The sequence below is a fragment of the Dermacentor silvarum genome, chromosome 9, assembly GCF_013339745.2.
Source record: "Dermacentor silvarum isolate Dsil-2018 chromosome 9, BIME_Dsil_1.4, whole genome shotgun sequence".
Taxonomy (NCBI): Eukaryota; Metazoa; Arthropoda; class Arachnida; order Ixodida; family Ixodidae; genus Dermacentor; species Dermacentor silvarum.
The window spans coordinates 153,455,153-153,461,029 of NC_051162.1; positions in this window are offsets into that span (position 1 = coordinate 153,455,153).

The following is a 5,877-nucleotide window of genomic DNA, read 5'->3' on the forward strand; positions in this document are numbered from 1 at the left end:
TGATTGAGTCGCCAGTTCCCCCTGCGCCCGGTCTCACGATACGAATTTGGTGTCGCAGCTAAACGCCGCCTCCCCCACGGCCAAACGCGACGGAAGAAGTAGCGTTTGCTCTCCGCCGTACGTTTGCTCCCCGTGAAAGCGCGCGTCCCTCGCACGCTTTCACTCGGACATATGGCATAGGGCCAAGGAGAGCTTTTATTGCGATAGCAATTATATGGACTCCAAAGCGGATTTCTGCCGTCGGCGTCGTCGTCGGCGTGAGGTTCCGTATGACGTCAATGGCGATGAAATCGTCGCCACCCTCAGGACGCTGTATGTGCGAGTGAAAGGGCGCGAGGGACGCGCGCTTTCACGGCCAGAAAACCACGTCGGGGAGCAAACGCGCGTTCTGCGCCGTGCTCCCTGAAGGGCTGCAGAATTAAGCGTCTACTTCCTCTTTTCTATATATATATATATATATATATATATATATATTATATATATATATATATAGAGAGAGAGAGAGAGAGAGAGAGAGAGAGCAAACGCGACATCTTACGTCGCGCGAAAGGCAGTGGGGGGACGGGAGGGAGGGAGGGGAGGCGACGTTTAGCTGCGGCACCAAATGCGTATTTATATAAAAACCCCGCGCGTGTTTGGTGCGAACGCAGGCAAAACGCCGACGGCGTCGAGAACAGTTCTGCGCGTTGCTGGTGCTGCTGCATGTCCAAGTTTATAGGCTCCGTACAGTGAACAGAGGGCGCTACGGCAAAACGCCGTGCAGCGCCAATGGTGGAAGGAATGTGAAACACTGAGACGGCTGCTCCGAGCCCCGCGGCAGCGACTGAACTTGTTTCAACGGGCGCGTGACGTTCAAAATATCCCGTGTGTTGATTTGCGGCTTTAAGCCGATTAGCTGTATTGAACATTACTTTCGTGCGCGTATACTTGACAAAGGAGACAAGCTGTATGTGGCGGGCTACGTTTACGACGTGAAGGAGACCGACGGCGCCGACTTGAAGGCGCCGTCGGTCACTCTCAGCAAGAGAAACAAGTGTACGACGTTTCCTTGCAGGTAGGGAGAACATGCATGCATTTTTATATCAGCAAGTTGTTTTGACGCATAAGCGGAAGCGCACACGCTTCCACGACTTATTGGAGGAAAATCTGCGGTGCAAGTTAAACGAAGACGAAGAACACACAAACAGGACGGGAGCTTGCGGTGCATTGCAACTAGCTCAAACCAAGATTATGCTACCGCGACGTTTTTTGAATGAGAACAGTTTCAGATCGACATTCGGGGATTACACGTCGTTTTTGCTACGTTGCCAGGTATTCCGGTGCGTGGTCACAGAAATATCCAACTGCAACTCTGCTATTTATAGTATTTCGTTGATTTCGTGGCCGACGTACGCAGAAACGCTTATTGCAACTTTATAAATGAATCGTTTCTAGGTGTTGACTTTTCCTTTATTGCGTACTCCGCGGTTCACGAAGTGTTTGGAGCAGATTCTGCTCGTCTGCGTCGGCATCCACGGCGAGCCGTCGTTCTCGCTCAAGAAAACAAGAGGAGTATGGTTGCGAATATTAGGCAGGTCATACTGACGACACAGTGCCCTATGCATGAGGCCGCAAGCAAGAGCGCACATGCAGTAACCGAATGACTTCTTCACGAGACGGTAAACGAGGCAAACACGCCACAAAGCGCTGACGATAGCGAGCAGTCTCACGGCGGGCGCCACTTTGTGAAGGCATTTTAAGTTTAGATGTTACACGCACCACCACTACCCCCAAAATCAAGGCAAACCGAGTTTACTTACTTCGCTGAAAGTATCACAGAAAAACGCAATTTAACAGCTAATTACCGGACTACACGCATGCAAGCAAATCAACAAAGGTTCGCATGCAGTCTACAAGAGCATTTGAAGCACAAATTCGAGCGTAAAATCTCGCGCTACGCAAGCTTGCTAAGCAAAACGTGCTCCATACACTTCCAACCGCGCTAAGCACACAAATACAGTTGCGGAACCTCAAGCAGCTAGACCTGGCTAGACCTTAAAGCATATATTTACATTGACACTAGGAAAACGCTCTTTTCACAATTACTTTTCGAACTTTTCAAACAGCAACAACACCATCTTTTCCGTCGTTCTTGCATTCACGGACGGCCTGGAAATCGTACAATTTCACGCCAGGCTGGCCTTCGTGGCTGTGCCAGTTTTTTACGCAGCAGTACCGGCACTTGTTCCTCTTCCTTTTCCGTACGCTTTCAGTCGAGGGATCAGAATTAGTCGAGCTGAAGGATGACATTGTCTCAACGGCAGAAACGACCGAACAGCACCAGCGACGCCGCGCGTACGAATACCCCCGCGCGCTTTGGCCGTCTCATTATTGTTGGCGGCACTGCGACAGATAGCGCAGCAATCGCAGCAAACTTCACTGTACGGAGCCTATGCAGCTGATAAAACTACTATCCTTACTCCGTATAGCTCTCTACTAATTTGCTATCGCAATTGATGATTCGCCTTTCGGGTGAACTACGACAATTTTTTTTCTACACGCGGACCCGACCACCGAAGACTGAGCACTTAACAGCTTCGCTCTAAAAAAATGCATGCGGCAGATACCAATTGGGCTAGCGTAATGGTCCAGTCATATCACTTGCTTCAAACCATTACGTTATTAAGCTGCTTTCTGTGTCACAGAGAGAGAGAGAGAGAGAAACATTTTTAATGAGAGGTTGGAGATGTAAGCCTGGCTATCCGCTTGACAGGCTACTCCAGGTGTTTAATAACGTAATGGTTTCAAGTAGTGATATGATTAGCCCATGGCACTTGTCATGTAATTGTCATTTTAATTGAGTATGCTGTTACCGGTAAGCTGAATCAACCGTTGAGAAGGATGAGCTTACCACTGAGGCGAGGATGACAGGAGAAGGTGAATACGTCATTGCGGTCTCAGTAATGACAGAACAAGAGGTTGTCTTCCATAACATACGGATGTAAAGTTCTATCGTTTGCAACTTTAAGTAAGTTAATTATAATTGTGTCCTGTATGTGCGGCATATGTATTTTTGTGTCCTCATTAACTGTTAGTTTGGACCAAATTTTTTTGTATGCTGCTGCACCTGGTTTTTGACAAATCTATCTGTCCCAATTTAAACCACAAGAGTGATTATCAAGTAGGGTTTTGCCGTCTTCAGTTTTTTTAGTCAAATTGACTTGCATAATTTGAAACAGCTAAAATAATAAATTCAAATTGAATGTTGTATCTGGCTTATGCATTCTCTTGATTCTGGAGTTCATGTTACAAGAACAAAAAAAGGAAAGACGACGATCAAAATGGGTTAATAAGTATTGGACGTACGGAAGTCTTGTTCACAACATGAACTGCTCCAAATGATTGCATTCTGCGTATGCTGGCGGGATATTGCTATAATTGTGATGCAGCGTTTTTCTGTAGTCTGGATAGAAAGAGATTGGAGATACTGCTTTCAAATCCAGTCTCCTTGGCAATGATAGAAGCCTTGTCTCATCAGTGGCATATTCAGGCTGCCACGGGCTCTTCAAGGGCATTGGAAACGACATTGTTCCTTCGTTTTTGATTCATTTTTAAATAATCACTTTGACATAGATTTCTTGCTTCAAGCGCTTTCAAAAATACTGCGTTCGCTGATGTAAAAGTAGTCGCGACTCGCCCAAGTTCTGTATGCAACGCTTGGAACATATCTTCTTCTCCATCTTCGCATGTGCCAGTTCATCCTGAAACTAGTGGGCCGAACAATGGGACATTGACTTCATAGTTTTCAGAACACTTGCAAAGGCCTCGCTAACTCAAGGGATATAGGCGAGGGTGTTGCGAGCTTTGACGGCGCGTGGCCGACGATGTGACAGTCCTCAACGATATTTTATGGAACGAATGAAAATTTCGGGTTATGCTCACTCGGACATAACCTGTGCAGGTCACTGTCAGAAATGTGGTCGCCAGGATTGAAGCAAAAATCTTACAATGATCCCGGAAAATTTGCTCTAATCAGGATGCTCAGGGCAGTGGCGTAACCGGAAGAGGGGGAATGTCCTCCGCAAAAAAAATGTTTCTACGACCGGCGTTCTGCTCCGTCTTGTGCCGGGCATGTCGCCTATGAACAAAGGCGCATATCCTTTGAACGAACGGCTATTATAGGCATTCGCGTGTCAACGCTTATCCCACGCCTTAGTGCGTACAAAGGACGAATCACCGCAGTCAAGACGATTGCGGTGGTGTAGACCCCCCCCCCCCCCCATCGAAAAAAATATCCGGACGACGCGCCTGGCTCAAAGTACGTTGCGAACATTTTGAGCGTGGTCACCCCGTAAGTTTCATTCGTTGCGTAGAACATCGTTCAGGTTGGCCAGTGACCTCGCTTGGCCGCGCGTCCTTGAGTTGACGCTGCCAGTCAACATGTCCCCAAAAGGAGGCCTTGGCACGTGTTCTGAAAACCTATGACGCGCGGCGCTTATATGTTCCTGTCTGCAGGTTGCATCCTGGACTGGTACATGTGAAAGACAAGCTGTATAATTGTTTTTCAGTGCAAACTGCGACTACGTTTACTATAACAAATAATGCAATTTTGAAAAAGGGCTTGAAGCAGCATGTATATGATGTGAAAACCAAACATGTCGCCTGCGACATACTTGCGGAGGACGTGGCAGCCTCTAACCATGGCACTGGCCTTCTTGGACAAGGCTGTTGTTATCGCCAAGAAAGAATCCGGATTTCACGGTAGTATCTCGGGTGCTTGCTACCCAGACTGCAGATTAGGCCGAATCGCAGCGAGGGCATTATTACGTCTGCACACGGAAGATGCCTAGGTCGGATTTCTAAGAGTTACTGTTTGCAAACTAGGCTTTGATATAATTGAGTGGGAACCCTTACCAGTCATATGCAATAAAATATCTTTATAGCGAAATTGAAGGGGGAGCCAAAATTACGTCATTATATTCATTACTGCCGTTCACTGCAATACAGTGAACGGCAGTAATGGCAGCTTCGTGCGCGCTGTATTTTCGCAGCTCAATCTGCATTGAAGGGATAGGCAGCATGAAAGTAGTTTCGCTCTCTGCTGCTGCCGTGCTTCCTCACTCCAACGTTTTGACAGCGAGTTTCCACGGTCATCGAGTGAGATGTGTTCACGCTTGCTTGTGCGCGGGTGGCACTATCCTTGGTAATTCCTTTAGTAAGCGAATCTTTACTAGTTTACACGGCCAATAAACCTACTATCCTTACCTCATATAGCTGTATACTAATTTGCTATCATAATCGAAGGTTCCCTTTTTGGACGAAATTGCGACCTTTATTAATAAATCTACTGCATGTGCTTAGCTGTCGAGGCTGCAACAGGCCCAGCTCTGTCTAATCCCAGGAAGGTGGGCAAATGAAGTTGTGCATTTTAAAAGCACCTGCCATGATGACAGAATAGCTATGGCGTCCAGCGGCGGTGTATGGAGCTTCTTGCTCTAGCGTGGCACTGGAAGTGGAATTCACATGATGGCGGTACACGAAAATACTCGTAAGCTTAGATTACACACTAGACTTATAGCGCAAAAAACGAGGGCACAAGAAAGAAAACGAGACAGGACTAGCGCATGTCCGATCTGGCTTTCGTTCTTGTGGTCTAGTATTTCGCGCTTGAAGTCAATATGAATTTTTACAAACTCGGCCAAATGTTAGTTGTTGTATGCTCATATATTAAGGTTAACGTTGAAAAGCCTCGTGTGGCTAAACTTGAACAGCAGGACACCCCCCCCTCCCCCCCTGCCCACTATAATGTTTATTTTATGCATAGTGTTGGTTTTGGACGTCAATCACGTTATATAATCAGACAGGAGATAAAACGGCGTGATAATATCGGCACAATTT